This window comes from Peromyscus eremicus, chromosome 2 (assembly GCF_949786415.1).
Source record: "Peromyscus eremicus chromosome 2, PerEre_H2_v1, whole genome shotgun sequence".
Classification (NCBI taxonomy): Eukaryota; Metazoa; Chordata; class Mammalia; order Rodentia; family Cricetidae; genus Peromyscus; species Peromyscus eremicus.
This window is the reverse complement of record NC_081417.1, coordinates 17,173,185-17,195,625: the sequence shown is the minus strand read 5'-3', so window position 1 is coordinate 17,195,625 and position 22,441 is coordinate 17,173,185. Positions and strand designations below refer to the sequence as shown.

General features: G+C 37.3%; 1 pseudogene; it reads left to right on the top strand.

Moving 5' to 3' along the window:
* The first annotated feature begins 14,676 nt into the window (after positions 1 to 14,676).
* Positions 14,677 to 16,003, top strand: LOC131904547 (NEDD8-activating enzyme E1 catalytic subunit-like; annotated as a pseudogene).
* The last annotated feature ends 6,438 nt before the right edge of the window (positions 16,004 to 22,441 follow it).

Here is a 22,441-nt window from a genome sequence, read left to right as displayed (position 1 = left end):
GGCTTAGGCAAGAAGACTGAGATCCCTAAACCAATGCTACTAAATAAGACCTTGTCTTAACAAACAAACAAAAATATTGCAGTGTTTTTAATGTTAAATGAGAACACTGAGAATAAAATTAAAAGTATATAAATACAGTATGTTTTAAATAATATTTTAATTGATTCCTTGAAAATTTCACACATGTATAAAATGTATCACAAATATACCCACATCAAACTTCCCCCAGGACACCTCTTCCCCAAATTCATGTCACTTTTAAAAGAACCTATTGAATCCAGTTACGCTGCCCATATGCACATAGGTAGGAAGCCATCCACTGGGTCATGGGCATCCTATCAGAGACTGTAATTTCAAAGGAAACTGACTCTATTCCTCACCAGCAATCAACTTCCAATAGCTCCTCAGATGGGCATGGGCCTTGGGAGCCTCTCCCTAATCCATGCTAGAATCTGTAGAAGTATATCATGTACAGGTTTTTTGGTAGATAATCATAGGTGCTACAAATTCATGTGTACAACAAACAGCTTTCTTCTCCAACCCTTGCCTCTGCACTCTTTCTCCATCCTCTTCTGCAATGTTCTCTGAATCTTGGAAGGGGAATGATATAGCTGCTCCATGTATGGCTGCCATAGATGAGCACTCAGAGCCACTTCTTACTTTGAAGAATTATAACTCTCTGCAGTAGGAAGCTTCTCTGACTATGGTTGGAAGCAGTGGAAAACATATGAATATAAACATAAATATTTAGAAGAGAGTTTGACAACATCAGAAAAACAGCAACAGTAGATCCATTCCCCTGACTCACACACCTAGAACCTATGGTCTTCCCAGACAAATGATGGTGGTATTTTGTTGTTGCTTTTTTTTTTTTTACTAGATTGACAGTGTTGACCATGAATTTTCTCTTGTGTAACAAGCCTCAAATCCAACCAGAAAGCAATTGTTTGCTCCCGTAAGAGTTAAGCCACTATTGCATCAGTGGACCTATCTTGCCTAGAAGGTCAGTATTGTGCTATTCCAGGACTGACTATGACCACTGATGCCTTTTCTCTCCCAGTAGCCTGCATAGCATCTTCCAATACTATGAAAGCTTCCCAGATGGGAGAGAGTTTTCTGTTCAGTTTGACATTGGTTTCTCTGTGAACTGAAATCAAACTGTGTAGTGTCATCAGCAATAGAGTCTTACCAACTTGTTATGGTAGACAACAGAGCAATGGCCCTAGCCTGTCTTGTTATATATGCCTCTGGGGTCTCCCCAACCAATAACTCCTAAGAAGGTAACGCATGCCTTGTATTGTGCATTTACAATGCTAGATTCATTTGTAAAAAAAAAAAAAAAAATGTTTCAATGGACAAGACATTCCAAAGAACACAACAAGAATATGAATATGTTCTAGAAAACTAAAAAGGAGACATTTCCTCCTTGGGATTCCTCCAAATAGCTGAAGTTTCCTTTTCTTGCAACACCTCTCATCCACAGTGACAAAAGAGACAAGAGTGGGCTTCTAACCCTAATATAACACAGATCAGTCATTTTCATGTACAGGAAATTGACTAACAAGAGGAGCTTGGAGTTTGGGGCAATAAAGGCCCTTTTTTAAAGTTAGATATTTATATACTGCTATAACTGTTTATTTTTTACTTCTATCTGAATCAATTATCTTTCCTTGTGGCCATCACACAGTTATTTTAGTTGAGTGCATTTCTAGCAAATTATTCTGTTCTCTTGAAGAGCTTAAATTTGTTCTAGAGACTTCTATACCCAGTATACATTTCCATATACATACACAGAATCATTTATATTTAAAGACACTATGCATTTATAATTTCTTTATTTTACCAAAAAAATGTGTGTCATACAACCATCCTATTTCATCTAGCAACAGACATGAAGAAGATTTCTTCCTACACACAATCTGTCTGATGTCAAGGATCCTATCTTCTGTTCAAAGAGACTAGTGTATAATCTGGGGAGGTAAAGAGCTAACTCTCCACATTATCATAGCCTGGGAAGGCCCCAGTTCTACCACAAGACCTTCAGCTGTCAGTTGATAGGCAACTGCCAGTGCTTAGTCCTGTCAGACTATGCAGAGAAACTGTCCTTGTGATTCATCAGTCTAGACCACATACAGAGGCCAGTGGTCATTAATGGTCCATTTCTAGCCTTGTCTCTATTTGCTCCCAATCATTGGGCAGCATGAATTTCACCATTCTTAGAGATGGTCTTGCATTCACTACTTGCTCATATTGTACTTTTGAGAAAATCAGAATATGACATTCTTACTCAAAAGAGCCTCTATTGTTTCCCAGTTTTGTATGCCAGAGACATGTAATATCCTGATTTTGTCAGAATAAGACAGTCTTCTACAACCTTTAAAACATCTTCATACTGAATGCACAACTTGATGTCTATCATGTGATCTTTCAGACAGATTCTTGTAGAGTCCAAAACTGCACATCCCTATGTGGAACAAAATCTGAGTTCATGCCTCATCAATCTTCCCCAGACTCTTGCATCATTCAGCTCTTTCTTCTGTGATGAGCATCACTGTCTTGTTCTTTTAAAAACATATTTTTTAATATCTTCTTTCATATATTACATCCCGACCACAGTTTCCCCTTCTTTCTCTCTACCCAGTCTCTCTACTACCTCCCCTCCCCCCATCCACTCCTCCTCCATTTCCCTTCAGAAAAGGGCAGGCTTCCCATGGACATCAACCAAACATGATATATCAAGTTGCACTAAGACAAGGCACCTCCTCCCTTATTAAGACTGGATGAGGAGACCCAGTATGAGGAAGAGGGTAGAAAAAGCAGGCAAAAGAGTCAGAGACAGCCCCTTCTCCCACTATTAGGAGTCCCACAAGAAGACCAAGCTACACAACTGGAACATATATGCACAGTGCCTAGGTCAGTCCCATGCAGGTTCCCTGGTTGCTGGTTCAGTCTCTGTGGGCCCCTATGATCCTAGGTTCTCTGTCTTTTTCTTAATAAAAATGGAAACCTTAGTACTTCTAATCTAGCATGAGACTATCTTTAGTTTCAAATTACCCATATTTTCATAACAAACTCAAAATATCTATCAAGACAGGTTTGTTAGATTTTTCTTAAAAAAAAAAGAAAGATTTTTTTTGAAAAAGGATTTTTATAATACATAATAAAACAAAATTCTGCATAACTTCTAAGAATAATGTAGAAATACCCATTAGTAAGTTATGCATATATCCTTTGGCCCAGAAAGTTTCAGATAGTTTATCTAGAGATAAGTAGGCATATAAAGATGTATATGTAAGTTTATGCAATATAAGAGGAGACACTCCAAATTGCTTAAATACTCTTCATTAATGGATTCATTAAATTAGTTGTGTATATCCACTTGATAATAAGCAGGCTTTGGAAAGAAGAAATCATGATAGTAGCTATAAATCAGCAAAGAATTTCAGAATATTCATTTATTCATGGATTTATTGTTACAATAAATATCTATTGAGTGCCTATACTGTGATAAACACTTTTCTAGATATGATGATGATGATACAGTGGAAAAGATAATTAGATTCTCTGCTATGTCAATCTTGTACATCATGAGAAAGTAGCAAATTAATAATAATATAAAATGCTGTGCAGTGATATGTAGTGAAGAAAAAATAACAGAGTGAGAGAGTTGAGAGGGATGGAAACAACACTGTTTGGGGTAAGGCCATCTGAGAAGGCCCCAAGGAAAGACTACTTCTGAGAAGGCTTGCATTAAATGAGGCAGTGGGCAGCAAGGAGAAGAATAAGAGGGAAAACTAACTCAAAGGTCAAGGAAAGTCCTGCATTGGGGGCTTATAGGAGAGGTTTACAAGGCGAAGAGAAAAAGAGAGTGGAAAGGGCCTTAAAATATTTGAAAATTGCATTACATTTTATTATTTTTTTGAGAATTTCCTACATGAGTACTATATTTATATCATTTCCACATCACATTCTTCTCTGCAATTCCTTTCATGTCCCCTCTACTTCCTCTCAACTTCATGATCTTTTCATATATATAATATATGCTGGATTTATTTAGTATTTATTATTCTTTAATACATTGTGTATACACACACACACATATATATGTATATATATTCTGAATTTATTTAGTGTTGCTCATATGCACGTATGTTTATGGTTGACCACTTGGGATAGGATAACCTATCAGGGGCTCTTCTCTGTACTTACTTTCCCTTTCTTAGAAGTCATTAATTATCTGTAGCTCTTTATCTAGAGGTACAATCTTGGGAGATTTTTCCCATCTACAATGGGATGGATGTTAGTTGATGTTGAAGTTTGGTATATTTTTTAACCAGAAAAAATTAATCTGACTTGAAAAGGCATAAAATAATTACAATATGAAAAGACACAAACATTTTAAACTTTCTCATAAAAGTTAATGATTTTTCCCCATTCATATAAGAGCTACCAGAAGCATATGAGTATCCCATGTCAGCACAGCTTCATCAACATCAGAAATTATAATTATGAACTAGTGGATAATTTTATTTGCTAACTTGTGTGTTTGTGAGTGAAGATGTGAATGTGTGTATGCATGTGCCCATGTGCACACATGCTGTGGGATAATGCTTTTGTACACTGGTTTAATAAAACACTGATTGGCCAGTAGCCAGGCAGGAAGTATAGGCAGGATAAGCAGACAAGGAGAATTCTGGGAAGAGGAAGGCTGAGTGAGGATACGCCAGCCTGCTATCCAGGGAGCAGCATGTAATGGCACACAGGTAAAAGAATGTAGCAACATATAGATGAACAGAAATGGGTTAGTTTAAGTGTAAGAGTTAGTCAGTAGTAAGCCTGAGCTAATGGCTAAGCAGTTTTAATTAATACAAGCCTCTGTATGTTTACTTGGGTCTGAGCAGCCATGGACTGGGTGGGACACAGGAAAACTTCGAGGTACAAATGGTGCCCAATGTGGGGCAAGAGTTTCCACCTAAAACCTAGAAAGCTTAAAAAAAAAAAAAAGATTCTAAAACAGAGCTCAAAACAGTTTCCTACTTGTCTCTCTTGGGCCAGCTGCAGCCTGCGGGCTTGCGCTACTCTATGGCAAGTTTGTGGCATGTGGGCTTGACCTGCAGCATGGCAGATTCCTGCAGTGGTACACAGAGGCATCTCCAAACCATATATTATGCTGCATGTTGGATTTAGCCTTTGTTAGTACAAAAAAAAGTTTCTGGGCTACACCCTGCTTTAATGGAGGCATAGACCCACTGCTTCCAAGAGTTGGTGGTACACATGGCTCCCAGAGCCAGAGCTGGCAGTAAACATACCACTGCCATGTTGGAAAACTGAGGTGGGTGGAGCCAGCAGCCAAAACTGCCATTTCAGTCCTAGTAATGCTGTAGTTTAAAGCAATAGATTCACAATAAGGCATATTCAGATGGAATAAGACTTTAAATGGTTTACAGTGTGTATAAAAACAATATATAGGCTTAGAAGAGAGAGGAAAAGAAATATAGACAGTTATATAAAAGAAATAGAAAGTTTTAAAAAATAAAGTTTTTAAAGAGAAAATAAAGTAATATGAAAAATAAGCCACATAAAGATGGATATTACTCAGAGAGTCTGGATTATATTGTTTTGGGGATTTTTAACTGCAGAAAGACATTTGATTGTAAAGACTGATGAGTTAAACCAATATGTATGTTTTAAAGCTTTCTTGACTTCAAAATTGGGATCTAAGGACATGTTGCTTTGAAAAGGAGGCTCTGTTTTTGTTTCCACAGGAAGCAAGAGGCTATGGACTTGTTCTAGGTTAAGATGGATCAGATTTGATCAAGCCAGACCTCTTGAACCTTAACAGATGGTATCTATCAACAAAGGTTATAGCTGGTCTTTCCAGGACTTGACCATTATTTCGAATTTTCTTAGGATCCCCATAAGACTACCAGCACCCCCTATCAGCAGGAAGTAGCCTGGAACACTACACCCACATTCCCAAAATAAATGAATTATGGATGTTTGTCTTTGTTTGTTGGTTACAAATTGTTATTAGTCATAGTCAATATCTTTCTAAAAGAAGAAAGGGGGATATAGATATAGATATGGTAGGATAAAAGGGTAGATTGTTGAACCTACTTTTAAAGAGCGACTTGTTTAAAATGTTTTACATTGGTATAGATTTTAGTCATTGATACAAATTTAAACTTTAAAGTTAATTTTGTTATACTGTATGTATATATTTCTACTCTCATTTAAGGTATTATGTTTATGTAACTCATTTAAATTGTAATGGATAACTAAGAAATACAGATTAATAATTAGTCTTCTATGATAGTTAAACTTAGAGTCATGTCGAGTTTTCTAGTTATACATAGATATAATTCAATTAGGTATACATAGATATAATTCAATTAGGTAGGTAATCTTCAAACACTTCAAAGACCTACAGAATATGGCATTTAAAATGTTTTAGAAACTTAGACTTTCTGGACAATGAGACATGTCTGCTCCTGGCAACACTGATTTACTTCAGAGAGAAAGATGGGTGTCAAAGACACTCCATATGAAGTTTATCTTCTTCTTGGTAAAAATAGCCATTTGAGCAAGAAACTGTTGTTGCCTGGACTGCTTGACAAAATGTTGTATCAACTGGACATGCAGGACCCATAGAAATGTGACCACTGAATTTTGCAAGGCAAAATGGTTCTTCAGGCTCCTGCTTTACAGAAGAAACTGCCAGACATTCTACAGGACACATAGAAAAGTGACTGAGAGACTCTAGGCCTATAGGCTAAAGAATGGATGCCTCAACATTGCAGAAAAACTTTGAGTAACTGTTCAGGCAGCCAGCTGTCTCTGTTATTCTAGATTTTTGGAAGTTGCTTACAATGCCCTTCTTATTTACTTAGAAATATTACATCCTTCTGGGGTCTTTGATGTAATTGAAGACTAGATAGTTTTACTTTTCCTTGGTTATGATAAAAGATAAGTTAGATATGAAGCCTTAGACTCATAAATATAGAATAAATAAAATATTTTCTTTGAATTTGCCAAATATAAATAGACTAAATATTATAACTATAATTCTTGCTTGATAACTGTTTTGTTATATATAGTTTTACTATGTTAAAGTTAAAACTTGCCTCTTTAATTAAACAAAAAAGGGGAAATGCTGTGGGATAATACTTTTGTACACTGGTTTAATAAAACATTGATTGGTCGGTAGCCACACAGGAAGTATAGGCAGGATAAGCAGACAAGGAGAATTCTAGGAAGAGGCAGGCTGAGTGAGGACACACCAGCCTGTCATCCAGGGAGCAGCATGTAATGACACACAGGTAAAACCACGGAAAATGTGGTAACATATAGATGAACAGAAATGGGTTAGTTTAAGTTTAAGAGTTAGTCAGTAGTAAGCCTGAGCTAATGGCCAAGCAGTTTAATTAATAGAAGCCACTGTATGTTTACTTGGGTCTGAGCAGCTACAGACTAGGTGGGACACAGGAAAACTTCCAGCTACACATATGAGTTGAGATCAGTGGAAACTTTGAGTGTCCTACTCCATTCACTTTTGCCCTTGAGACAGGGTATCTCACAGAATCTGGAACTAGGCAAGCAGCCATCAAGTCCCAATGTTACTACCATCTCTACCTTCACCTAATATGGTTACAGGCAAGCATACAGCCATGTATAGTTTCTTACAAGGGTGTTTATGGTTTGAATTCAAGCCTACATGGTTCTGAAACAATTACTCTTACCTACTGAGCCATCTCTCTGGCCCTTGCTATGGTCTTTGAGTTTTTATATTTTTACAATAAAAACAGAAATTTGTGAAAGTAAAAGTTTTCTTTTGCAAACCTTCTATATTCCAACCTAAAACATCACCAAATTAATGTCTATTATCTATACGACATCCAAGCTTCTCTGTACTATCATATAGAAAACTGTTGAAAGGATTGAGTGGTATGTTGGAATAAACTCATTCTGGCTTACAAAAGACAATTGTGAAATTTTCATGGATTTGTAATCTAGTAGTTAAACTATTTCTGTTACAAAATGCAAATTATCAAACTTTTAATCAGGATGAATTTTTTTAACATAATCAATTTCCCAGAAAACTACTGATTTAAGCAATCTCTTATTTTGAATTACACAATAGTTAAAACTAGATTATTGGCTCTGAGACTCATTTGAGACATCTCAATTCTTCATAGAATGTATGTCTTCCATCTTATCACCCTGTCAGAAACCCAGTCACAATGAGCAGTGGTAGCAATGGATACTTTCTTCTTTCTTTTCTTTTCATTTCTTTTTCTTAATTACTTTCAAGGAGAAGAAAAAAGTTCAAAGATCTTGGTTCGGTATATAGTTCCCTTTGGAGGCATCTATTTCTCTATTCTGCCTTTGTCATTGCTACTTGAAGGTTACACTGCATTTTAGACTTTGTCTCTATGTCTTAGAATCAGTGTGATGATAAGTAGGCAAAAAAAACAGGATGTTAATATCAATAATTTAGGATCTCTCAGGGTAGGGAAACAAGCCAGAACTAGGAACCAAGACTTTTATGCTCCTGGTATATTTTCAAAGTATATGGTTAAAGATTCAGAGTCTCGAGAATTTGGCTGTATTTAGCAACATCTCATCTTCCAAAATCCAAATTTCTAAAGACCAAACCTTTGTTACTTGAGAATATGACCTTACTTAGACAATAAAGAATTTACAGATATAATCACATTTAGATTAATTATGTTAAATGAGGATAGTCTCTAAACCCAAAGGCTAGTCAATTTATTTACAGGAAAACAGAAAGAATGTTTTACAGATAGACAAGAAGATAGGGAGAAGACACATAAACATTGCCCTTTCATAAGAAGGCAGTTAATAGTAAATGGAATTCAGTCTAAGCCTGAGTCTTTTGACTCACCATTGGGTGCCTGTTTCACACACTCAATCTCTTACTGTTTATCATTATTCCTGTGACACAGCCACAAGCCAAATACCATGAATGCTTGGCCAATCCCAGAAACAAAGATCAGGCAAGGCAAGAGTTTCACTACAGAGATCTCAAGTCTGCTTTCTGTAGAACACTAAAATGTTGTGGCTTTAAACCATCAAATTTGTGGTTACTTCTTACAGGAGCTAAAAACAGCTAATAAGTTCAACAACTTCTTGTGTTTTCTTCATGAAGAGACCAATAAACTCTCAAATTTAAAACCACCATCCACTTTTCTCAGAGCGTCCTCTCCTATGGAACGTGACAACAGATTTTATGAATTAGATTATCCTGAGAGTGTCATAGATGATAATACCTAATAATTGGAATGCAAATATGTTTGTCATAAAACTGTATGATCATGTCACGTTAAATATCACTTTAAAATCAATGATGACACAGATAGAACAAAGAAAAAGGAAAATGGAAGCCTAGTTTGGTTTTCTGGGGGCAAAAAAAAAAGCAAGATAAAGATTTATTTGTCACAACAGTAGAAGTACAGTAAAAAAAAATTGTTTTTGTGAAATCCAGAGGACACAGAATAAGCAATAAACAGCACAACAGCATGAGTTTCTAATAAGCAAGCTTGCCAGGGGAGCGTGATTGATTTCCTTTCAGTTTCATTACATAATTAGAGCACTAAAGAAGTCCTGTAGTAGACCTTGTATATTTGAGCATTAGAAAAATACTTAATTGAAACTCATGAAATCTTGCTTTAAGATTGAAGTAAAATTGGCTGGCTCACAAAATCCTTCACACAAATGGGACTCGGGTCAGAGGAATATAAACAAGAAAAATGATAAACAGTGAGACTGAGTGTGTGAAATAGGCATCCAGTGGTGAGTCAAAAGACTCAGGCTTTTAGACTGAGTTCCATTTACTATCAACTGTAACAATTTGGAAGAATAGCTTCCATTCCATGGGGTCATTAAACTACTGCAAGATACTGATTAGTGGAGTCCTTGAACCCTAAGGAAAGTGGTAATCTTGTGGGCTCACTAAAGCCCCAAACATAGGCAATATAAAAGATAAATTTTTGCCATGAAAAGAAGCAAGAATGAAATGCTGGGGTGTGGGGTGGCTGGAGGAAGGTTAAAGCAGCAAGGGAGTCAGTACATAATTATTAGCAAAACAATACACAATGCTGCTAAAACCCAAACAAAGGCTTTGTAAGGATTCAGCAACCACCAATTGTCTTGTAGTGCTAGCATGGCTTTTTAGCTGTGTAAACAAAGTCAGCTAAAAAACAAAGAAGTGGCATTCCCCACTGATTTGCCTCATGAATTTAACAATCCATGAGAACCTGTATAATGTATGTACCTAGTCAAGACTTTCTAATGGATTAAAAATGTAATTACTGCTGGCATATGCCTTAAAGAAATAGATAGCATGCCCTTCTGGTGGACAAGGGTATTGTAATCAGTACTGTATAGATTGATTTAACACAAGAATTGTTTCAGGATATATACTGAATATGGATTCAGCAAATATTTACTGAGGTAATATATGATAAACACTTATTTAGGAACCAGACATTTATCTGAGAACAAAATTTAGGGTCATGCTCTCCTGACAGACATATTGGAAAGAGGTCTAGAGCACAGACAATTTAATGCAGAACTATAAAGAATAGGATGACAGTATGGGGCAGAGTAGTCAGGGAGGGTAGTGCTATGAGGCAAAAAAAATTAAAATGAACTCTAAGTTGGGGAGCAACCCATACATAGAGCTTGAACAAAATGGTAGCTATTATAAATATTACTGTAAATTCAGTGAGGGATTGGGGAAAAGGCAATTAGTTTTTGAGCCTATTTTCCGACTATATACCAAAGTTTATTACAATTGCTTAGCAAGAAAAAAAAGATGTGTGTGTATGTGTGCATGTGGAGAGTACCGAAATATGAGAACATAGGTTGTTATGTCCACAGTTCATTTGATTGACTCTAATCTTTACCTAGTCTTGGGCACTCACTTACAGAAAGAACACTTTCCCCTAGAATTTTTTTAAGTATTAACCTTACAGGTATTATTTCTTTTGGCACATGTCATGTAGAGTCCATGGACACACAGCAGTGAAACAGACTCTGGTTGTGGGGAAAACAGAACTTAGAAGAAGAAAAGCCAAAGAACATGTTTATAGTACTGACACTGGTTGGTAATGTGAGCCAGGCACAGGAGTCATCATGCATCATGATGAAATCCCAGGAAAGAGGGGACAACCTAGGCGACTGACTGGATGCATTAGTCAATATTCCAAGAAAGAATGAGTCTCCAGTAGGGTGAGCACTACTTACTAAGACTAGTCATAACCAGTTCTCTGAGTCATAAGACACATTTTCAGGGCTTCAAAGCCACAGAAGTTATGTTAGTAGTGTGTACACTTAAGACCAAGTTCTGAGCCTGGCTCCTCCAGAAAAGTGATACCAGCCCGATGCCTTCCCTTCTCTTCTCAGTTAGCTGAGCCAGATCTCTGCTATGGCACCCAAAGGAGAAAACAAACTAGCCTCTAATACCATTCAAATTTGTCTCACATCAACCACATGGTCCCTAACTACTACATCTGAGAGACAAAGAGCAATCTTATGGGCCTCCATTCATTTGCTTCTCCATCATTTTATTTACATCAATGTCACACACATGCACACATACACACACATCTTTTTTTTCTTGCTAAGCAATTGTAATAAACTTTGGTATGTAGTAGGAAAATAAGGCTCAAAAACTAATTGCCTTTTCCCCAATCCCTCACTGAATTTACAGTAATATTTATAACAGCTACCATTTTGTTCCTTACTCTGTGCTGAACTGTGTCATGAGCTTTTTCACCTAACTATAGGAACAGTTTTTCTCATTTCAAGAAAAAGGGAATATAAAATAAAGTTGTTACATTGCTTGTTCAAGAGTCAAGAGACAGATATATGATTGTAATCTAGGAATGCCTAACCGGGCCCAAGGCTTATTCAGGAAATCTAAGAGTTGGGTTCAAGCTTCTCTCATGCCCAGTCTCTACTCCTATTTGCCACAGCAGCCTCAATGTTCTACTTTACATGAAGAAATGTTTTGCTGGGATGGGAGATTCTAAAGCAAAGTAATTTTTTATCACCTTCCCCAAAGATCACCATCTGTAGTTATTTGAAGAGCAGCAGGGAGGAAACAGAATCTCTGTATGCAGTCCAGGCTGGCCTCAAACTTGCAACCTTCCTGTGTTCTCTCCCATTTATGGGAGTTAAAGGTGGGTACACTACACACAAACTGGGGCTATTGTTACAACCTTTGCAAGTGTATTGAATATTTCTGCAGTACATGATTTGTGTCAATATTGCACACAATTAAGCTCCCTGAAAGAATTAATCCTATACCCATAATAAATGGAGAAAGAAAGTATCAACTCCATTTTGCAGAATCTTACCTGAGGTTGTATTACTCCTAAGTGATAAATAGAGGGCTTTCTTAAAAACAAACAAACAAACAAAAAACTTTTATATTTTGACTGTATTTCATCCTATCCCAGTTCTTCCTTGATCCCCTCTCCACCTCCCTACCCACCCAACTTTATGCCCCCCTTCTCTCTCTCTCTTGAAAAATAAAACAATAAGTAAGAGTTTTATCAGAAAGTACAGCTGTAGGCAATGCCTTTATCCACAAGGCTGTGCCACCTCTTGTGGGAAGCTCACCAGTGAGACAACCACCACCCTACCCCCCACCCCCAAGTGTTTTCTTCTAGGGATTCCTGGAAGAAGAGAAAAGAAGGAGTCAATGATAAATTGTTTTCCCGAGGAAATCATCTTTTACTCCCCATTGCTTTATGTACACCAAGACATGGCGACCAATGTGTGTCCCCTCCCTTTGTCTCCAGATGTAGTACACCAGAAAGCTCAAGGTATGGTGCTAGCTGAGGATCTTCCACTTCAGAGCTAAGTGAGCCCAGAGACATTTAGAATGCTTGAACCTCAGTTTTTTCATTTATTATATGGAATGACAACAGCAATTGTAATACATACAGTAATAAAAACAGAAAATTCTATTAAAACACACTAGGTTCAGTGAAATTGAACAAGATAAAAGACATTTGCCATGGAAATACATATCAAATAAACGTCAGCTGTTATTCTACTATGTTATAATTATCTCACTATCTATATTCCCAAGTGTACAATAAACTTTCTGTGGTCCCAGTGTTTGGCAACTAGTAATCACTCAGAAAATATTCATTAAATGAATGTCTTCATTTTTCTTTGGGAGAAATTCCTACACATGCTTCTTTTAGAAGACTGTCTCTCCTTAAGAGCTCACAGTGTTATTCTTAATGATTCCAGTGGAGGCATCAGCACAAAAGCAGCCCCAGCATGCATTGTGCCATGATGGACCGCATAGCATGCTCAGTGTCTGCACATATGTGAACTCCAGGCTTTCTTCACAATTTCTCTCTAACTACTGGTGCTTCATGGACAATGTGCCTGTTGAGTACAGTCTGAAAATGGAGAGTGAATGGAGATAATTTGGTACATTATTTTGTAGAATATAAAAGATAATTCCTGCATTCCATTCCAGATGTCTACACAAAGTGAGATTCTTTCTTTCCTAGGATAAGCTTGTCAATAAATGTAATTTTAGGTGGAGAAAATGCTGTTTTTCTCTGCATATATATTTTCTCTGCATATACATGTAAATCTATATATAAATAATCTTTCCAAAGTTGTTTTTCACAGAGGAGTGATATTGCTCCAGGGAAAATTATGAGAGATGCCAGGTCTAGAGGTTTTGTTCATAACAAGTTGAGAACAGCTAAAGTCACCATCTTAATAATGCCTTTAAAACAAGTCTCAAAATGGGCCAAGATGTAAAAGAGTCTCCTTTCTCCCAGCCACATGCCATATCTTGTTGCTCTGTCCAGTCTTTCTCAGGCTTTACTTACAGGCCTCTGCTGACCTCTGAATAATGGGATGAAACTATACTCTGTGCTCTTTGGGGTTGTGTGTGTGTGTGTGTGTGTGTGTGTGTGTGTGTGTGTGTGTGTTCAGAGTCCCTATGGAAAGTAAGGTGTTGGAGACAGTGTAAGCCATGAGTGTCGCAGTAGTTTCATGCAGCATGACAAGGGAAATTTCCAGGCTCCATTACAACTTGCCCAGTGCCCTCACGGTTTCTGTACATACTTTCAGCCTTACCGTGAAAATTAAAAACAAAAAGCTTTTTCTACTAGTCATCGGAGTACTGCTTTTGAATAATTTTAATAGATATTGAGAGCAGATGCTTTTCAAAATTGCACTGTTTCTGTCATGTGGTCATTTACAAAGTTTATCTAAACTTTTTTGCTTGATGTGATCTAATTTGATTATTTGAAATGTTGGACCTCTTCGATTGCAAGTGAACACTTAATCATTGCATTATTTAAAGTGTCTTTTGCTATGTAACTTGGCTGGAAGATCCTTGGAACTAGTTCCAGAAGATTTTGGTGTTTATAAGACACTAAGATCCAAAGACAGAAGTAACATGTGGCAATAATAGTCAGGGTAGATGTAGTTTAGAAAAATTAGCTTGCCAAGAGAATCTGTAGAGATATTAAACATTTAACAGATGAATTTACAGAACAACATAAAAGGCACAAAGAAGTACAGAAAACGCTACATGTGCTCTTCAGGAGGATGCCTGAGTGCTCTCTTATCGTGAAACTTGATAATGAAAATTGCTCTGGGGGGAACAATATGGTGGATGGCTAGGAGCCAATGGCTTTTGATGGTGGGTGTGGGGACAATGGAGACTGGGAAGGTCATTGGAACCATGTAAAGAAGTTCCTTGAGTGATCTGAACACTTCACACACCCCAATTTCGAACCAACCACTGAATCGCTCCAGTTCTTATTAGATACATGCAAAGTTCTAGTCATTGGAACCAATGGCTTAGGATGTGAGTTCCTGAAAAATCTGGCATTGTCTGATTTTAGACAGATTCATATTATAGACATGAACAATCTAATACGCAGTTTTTATTTAGGCCTAAAGATGTTGGAAGACCCAAGGCTGAAATTGCTGCAGAATTTCTAGATGACCGAGTTCCTAAATGCAATGTGGTTCCACATTTCAACAAGATTTTAACTACACTTTCTACCGACAATTTCATATTATTGTATGTGGCCTGGACTCTATCATAGCCAGAAGATAGATCAACGGAATGCTGATATCTCTTCTAAATTATGAAGATGGTGTGTTAGATCCAAACTCCATTGTCCCTTTAATAGATGGGAGGACAGAAGGCTTTAAAGGAAATGCCCAGGTGATCTTGCCTGAAATGACCCTTTGTGTAGAGTGCACCCTGGAACTTTATCCCCTGCAGGTCAGCTTCCCCACGTGCACCATTGCATCTATGCCCCGGCTCCCAGAACACTGTATTGAGTATGTTAGGATGTTGCAAATGCCTAAAGAGCAGCCTTTTGGAGATGGGGTTCCATTAGAGCGAGATGACCCTGAACATATTCAGTGGATTTTCCAAAAGTCTGTAGAGAGAGCATTACAATCTAATATTAGAGGTGTTACCTATAGACTCACTCAAGGGGTAGTAAGATGAATCATTCCTGCAGTAGCTTCTACAAATGCAGTCACTGCAGCAGTGTGTGCCACTGAGGTTTTGAAGATAGCCAGAAGTGCATACATTCCCCTTAATAATTACTTGGTATTCAACGATATAGATGGACTGTACACATACACATTTGAAGCAGAGAGAAAGAAAAATTGTCCAGCATGTAGCCAGCTTCCTTAAAACATTCAGTTTTCCCCATCAGCTAAACTACAAGAAGTTTTAGACTATCTGACCAATAGTGCTTCTCTGCAAATGAAGTCTCCAGCTATCACAGCTACAGTAGAGGGAAAGAACAGGACACTTTACTTGCAGTCAGTAACATCTATTGAAGAACAACGAACAAGGCCCAATCCTTCCAAGACGTTAAAAGAGTTAGGACTTGTGGACGGACAAGAACTGGCTGTTGCTGATGTTACCACACCACAGACTCTACTATTCAAACTTCATTTTACTTAAGGAAAACAAATCTATACATAATAGAAAATTCATAGAAATAATATACTTTATGAATGCTAAGGAAATTAATTGAAGAGTAATGAAGATGAGGCAGAGGGGACACCCAAGAAAGGAAATTTAACTGATGTCATTTTTAGCGTTAGTGTTGCTAGAATTTGACATACATATATAATTTATTAATATATTAATGGCTCTTTTAACTTTATAAGGTTCTCTTGAAGATTGAATTTTAGGGTTGGGCTAGTAAGCATTTTCATTAGTAATATGGAAAATGATGCCTGGAGAGAAAGATTATGAACAAATGTATTGCTTCTTTAAAGCAGGACAAACACTGTCTTTTGTGTGTTTGTTAATATGGTCAAAGAATGTATTCTTCAGCTCACATTTGAGTGTCCACATGAATAGAAATGTATCCTTGAATGGAAATGAGGAATGTTTTAAGAATATTAAATATTACAACCTGACATCTAGAGTATATCAAATATAGGCTGTTTCTTTATTACTACTCATATAATTGTGGCTATCCAAATGTGTATTAATTATTGTAGAGTTAACTTGCCCATAATAATTTGTAAACAGTATTACAGATTAATACCTATGCATGAAAATATGAAGTATTTTCATGTGTTTATTTGCAATGCCATAGAGGTCACTATGCACAAACTTAAACCAAGACAATGGCTGTTCAAAGAAAATTAATGTTTAAATAGTTACCACTGATGCTTTTGCACTATTTATTAATAAAATTGTACACTGTCTACTTAAAAAAAAGAAAAGAAAATCATTCTCAGACCATGCAATGCTGCTAGTAAATGAAGAAAAGCAAAGATTCTAGAATCTATTGGTATCCAGACTTTCATTATAACTCTAGATTTAAAGGGAAGGATGGAATTTTGTCACTTCAGATGATGGACCATTGAAGGATGCTCTAACAAAATAAGGCCAAGAATACCTGATGAAGTCAGAGCACTGAGCTAACAAGACAGCAATCCACTTAAGCAGACAGGTGCCCAAAGATTCCATCATGTGCTGATCTGAAGCCACCGAGGGTATCTACTTACTTAATTTCTTCATACTATGCTTTGTCCCCTAAACCATACATCTCATCCCAAATCCTAACCTCATCTCTCCCTCTAAACTCATCTGGATCTATCATCCATCCATCCATCTATCTATCTATCTATCTATCTATCTATCTATCTATCTATCTATCTACCTACCTATCTATCTATCTATCCATCTATCTATATCTCTGCTCACAGTTTGAGGTTACAGTCCATCATCATGAGAAATGCATGGAATCAGAAGTAGCTTGGAGCTATAGCAATAGGAGTATGTTGGCTCTACTCTTTGGATTGGCACTACTCTTTCCTCTTTGAAACAATTAGTCCAATTCTTTTAAATTCAGTCTCCTTCAAAGTTTTGAGACATTGGCAGAACGTAGTCAAAGTTTTTACGAGGATCTAACATAAATGGCCTCTAGCACAATTCTTAATAGAATAATTCACTCCCTCTGAAACTTTGTGAGCCTGGCCTTCACTGTGTGCATTACCATCAACATTCTGGCCATTAGAATTCTCACCAGGATAGCCCATTAAGCTCTGTTTATAATACTCCAGGGTCTCTTTGGCTGATACCTCCCAAATCTTCCATATCCTCCTCTTGAACCAGTTCCAAATGCCTAAAACTTATATAGACACTTGATCATAGAAACAACTACTTCTCAGTGCCAATTGTCCATTTCAATTACTTTTCTCATTATTGTGAGTATGTACCTGACAAGAAGCAACTTATGGGAGAAAGGGTTTGTTTGGGCACATGGTTTGTGGACACAGTTCATCCATCAGGCAGGGAAGGCATAACAACAGCGACTCTGTGGTGGGGAAATGGAGCAGCTGGTTACACTCCACAAACCTTGGGAAACAGAAAGCCATGGTTGCCTTCTTCCATCTCTGAAAGTGTTATCCCTCAGGATGGCTTGTGCATAAGATTAGTTCTGTGTAAAATGCTCTTCTAGGCATTTCTAAACACATAAATGAATCCTTTCACTGAGCTCTATCCCTGCATAGACGTGGATATAACTGTTTTTTTTAATTTTCAGTTTCCCTATATAAAGTAAATCTGCCAAATTCTTTATCATAGCTAACTGCCTTCCAGCTTTTTATCATAAATTCTAATTTTATATATTTATATATACATATATATATATATATATATATATATATATCCCTGATTAAGTACTATGACACAGTCTTAGTTTAAAGACTTAAACTAAACTTAAAGTTTACCTTTACTTTGGAAAAGGTTTTATGCTACCAGAACTCATGCTGACCTCAGGTCCCCAGGTCTCAGTGTGAAGACCTCAGGTCCAGACATCTCAGTGTGAAGACCTCAGGTCCAGACATCTCAGTGTGAAGACCTCAGGACCCCACATCTCAGTGTGAAGACTTCAGGTCCCCATATCTCAGTGTGAAGAGGTACTAGAATCTTTAAGAGGTAATTAGGTTATTAAAAACATTAAACACTTTTGGAGTGAGTGCTCCATATCACGGGATCAGGTTGTTATAAAAGGAGGTGGATGGAAAGTGAGTTGATATTTCCACTCCCCGCTTTGCCATGGGACCTTCTTCTTCCAGGACCTGCTTGCTCTTCTGTTTTTGTGCCATGCCAGAGTGGTCAAATCTTAAGCTCTCACACAGTTTTCTCATCAGATCCTGAATTTCTCCACCTTGAACAACTGTCATTCAAATATAATTCCTTCATAACTTATCAACCTCTTGTACCTTGTCATAGCCACTGGAAGTCATCTAGGATCAATCTGTTTTCTACTATGTCTCCAAAGCTGGATGCAGTATATGATATGGACATATAAGTAAATGTTGAAAGTATGTCTAAAGGAACAAATGTGAAATGGGAACAAAAACATTACATAACAACATGTAAGGCTATCTTACAGTCAAAAAATCCAGTGATTCCCAAATATGAGCTACAGCAGAATGTCCTGAAGAGCTCACTAAGGGTCATTAAGAAAAATGCACTTCTAATAAGGTCCCAGGTGATACTATGGGACAAAGAACTACATGGTGAAAGCCACTAACTGATACTTTTGTGTAAACTTTAGCATCTTCAACTTCTTCATGTTGGGAGGAGGTAGAATACAGGAAGGGGTATTTTTGTGGAGGGAAACAAACAGAAATGAAATGAAAATAACAGGTAGCTTTAGGCATAGTTTCCAAGTCAATCACTTCCGTGCTGCTCACAACTGAATAGAGATGTCAGAAATCACAGAAGGCCATTCAGCTGAGGTTGGAGGCAACTGGAGAGCCTATACTGTGGCAATACCCTCTATGCTGACTGTATGGTGAAAATCACAAGAAGAAAAAGCCCAAGGTTTGTAAATGAAGAAAGGTAATGGCAAGAGTTGGTAATGTACAACACCTATAACAGATAACCTATAACATCTCCACTGATGCAATCAACTACCGAATTCTGGTATAATCAATATAGTTCCACCTTTGCACAAACTAGTCTCTCTCTGTGACTCTTCGGAACTGTCTTTACAGTATGCAGCTCAGCCTGTTGGTTTTCAGTAAGTTAACACACACTCAAAGAAGCAATTTACTGTGCCTTTGCTTTAATCTATTCCTTAACATTTAATATTTATGCTTTATCCTGAGTGTTTTGGCACTTGAAGGGGATCATTTTCCTGGGCAAGGCAAGGAATGTGGTGCACCTCGGAATATAGCCGACCTGCTCACTTAAGAGCCTCAGTACATCATTTTGCAATCACATATCTCAGAATAATTTATACAATCAATTAAAAAGCATTATCAAGGGATGATTTGACAACTGTTGCCATGCCAACCAGTGAAGTAGACAGTGCCTCCATGTTTAAAGGCTGCACCTGGTGATGGATGTAGCAGATTTTGAGGACTCAGACAGAATCACAGATGTCCAAAGGTGTGGAGGAAACATGATTTAAAGCTTTGATGTTGTGCCATTTTTACTGGCAAAAGGGTGTTGATGGCATGTTGTTCACTTTCTCATTAAAATTCTGTCATTTTTCACAGTGTTCTGCATTCAGAGCTGAAAACTGAAGTGAGAATGCACTTTACAGACTGATAAAATATGATAGCAAAATGGATGATGTTCATTTGCAGGCTGAATTAATTTTTTAAAAAAAGTTTGTGTCAGTGCATTTATGAAAAGCCTGTTAATCAGGAACAACTTTACCGGCCTTAATGGATATATTTTAAACACTTGTACATTAATAATTTCAATTTGGGGTGGCAAATGGCTTCCAGTGCATTGAGCTGAGCAATGTGCTTTGCAGTGCAGAGATGTTGCCTGACTTCTTGCAGCCAACAGAGATGATGAACTAAGCCTTAAAGATGGCAAGAAAGACTGGTGTTTTCTCTCTCTGAGTTTTTTCAGAAACCTAGAAAAAGCTATGTATATTCCTGAGTATAGACATTATACTAACGATCAACAGAGAAGAACGCATGGCTTATATACAATATATAACATCAAAGGGGTTAACAAGCCAGCATGCTGTATTTCCCCACCCTGTAGCACTTCACTTTGGGTGTGATAGACTGACATGATATTGGTTTAGAATTGTAATGGTTATAAGATTAGGATTCCTGGCCACTCTTTAACTACTCTACCACGTACTCTATGACATTGGCAGTTTATTTAACCTCTCTGCTTCTCTTAGCTGATCTATAAAATGGCAATAATAGTGTCCACATCTTGAAGTAGTTATGAGACTTAAGCAAGTTAGAATATGTATTGACTTAGGTCAGCAACTGAACTGTTTATTCTCAGGGTTATTGGTATTATCGTGTTCATCATTATTATTTGATTCAGCCTTTCTATAAATAGCAAAGCATCGATTGAGGTACCCTGTAAAGTAAACTAATGATGTTCTGAATGAATGGAGTAGTCAAAAGAAGTTACAGCCGGGCGGTGGTGGCGCACGCCTTTAATCCCAGCACTCGGGAGGCAGAGCCAGGCGGATCTCTGTGAGTTCGAGGCCAGCCTGGGCTACCAAGTGAGTTCCAGGAAAGGCGCAAAGCTACACAGAGAAACCCTGTCTCGAAAAATCAAAAAAAAAAAAAAAAAAAAGAAGTTACAGTGTGATAAAACAATTTTATAGAAATTAAGTGTGATTAAAAAAAGTGGTGGGTACGGGCAAAGGAAGGAGAAAAATATGATACCATGGTGTATTGTTATAAAGCAAAAGCTTTTCTCCCAGTGCCACCTCCTTTCTGGGCTATAACTCATACCAAGTGAAGACAACAGCAGGCAGTGTTTTGTAGGACATAAAGAGGCAACATGGACTTTTTAAAACAAAATATCCAGCTCTCCAGACTTATGTTCTGAGGCCATTTTAGCGATAAAAGATGATCTTTGAGAAGCTTAGTCTGTGACTCCTGAAAGCTTGCTGTGTTCTTTATCCCATCCTCCCAACTTGAGGGAGAGCAGATGACATGAAAGGGTAGATACTCTGGCTTGAGACTGAGCAGCGAAAAAAAAGAAAGCTTCCATGGCCACACAGAAAGAGTGGGGAATTCTCAAGGGACCTCATGTAGCAGATTCTCCTCCAGGCCCACGCAGGGAGAATGTGTGCACATCCTAGATGTCTTAAGAGGAAAGCATAATGTGTATTATGAAATGATCTAAGGCTATTTAGCAAATGTGTGATATAAAAAGATTTCTCTAGTAATTAATTCCTTTTATCTTGAGTTTTCTGCTTACATCATTTTCCTTTTCTTTTTCCTTCAACTTTGAGCAATTTCTTTACCTTCAATATTACTTCTTTAAGATACCCAAGATTCCTGTTTTCCTTTGATGTAACTAGAAGAAAATCAATACCTTTCCTTGTGCATGTTCTTCGTGGTATAAGATTTCTCCCTTGCACAGGGAGCTTCCTTCCTAGACATTGGTTGTTCTTTCTATGCTAATTGTCAATACCTTTTCATATGGGAAAAGAAACTTCACTCATTTATTGAATAAGCAAGCATTTACTAAAAACCTACTGTGTAATGGGCACCAGCATCATAAAGAAATGAAAGCCAAAGTCCCTGCCCTTGAGAAATAAGCATTTAAAAATAGAAACAAACGATGCTTGCAAACCAAATATTGATCCTCAGAGGCCACTGCATTTTTGAATATGTAAAAGTATCTCAAAACATTCCAACAATTTGGGTCTTTTGTATTGGCTCATTAGCGTTTGTTTGTTAGTTTTTCTCTCCTAGCTTCTTGGTAACAGTGAAAGGTTTACCAACTATGAGAAGTGGAGATAAGGTCTTTGGTATTTTCACACTCTTTGTCTTCCATCGTTTTCCTTACTCTTCTTGTCTCTTTACACCTTCCTTGTCCTTTCACAAAATTATTAACACTCCTTCCACCTTCTGAATAGACATAAAGACACAC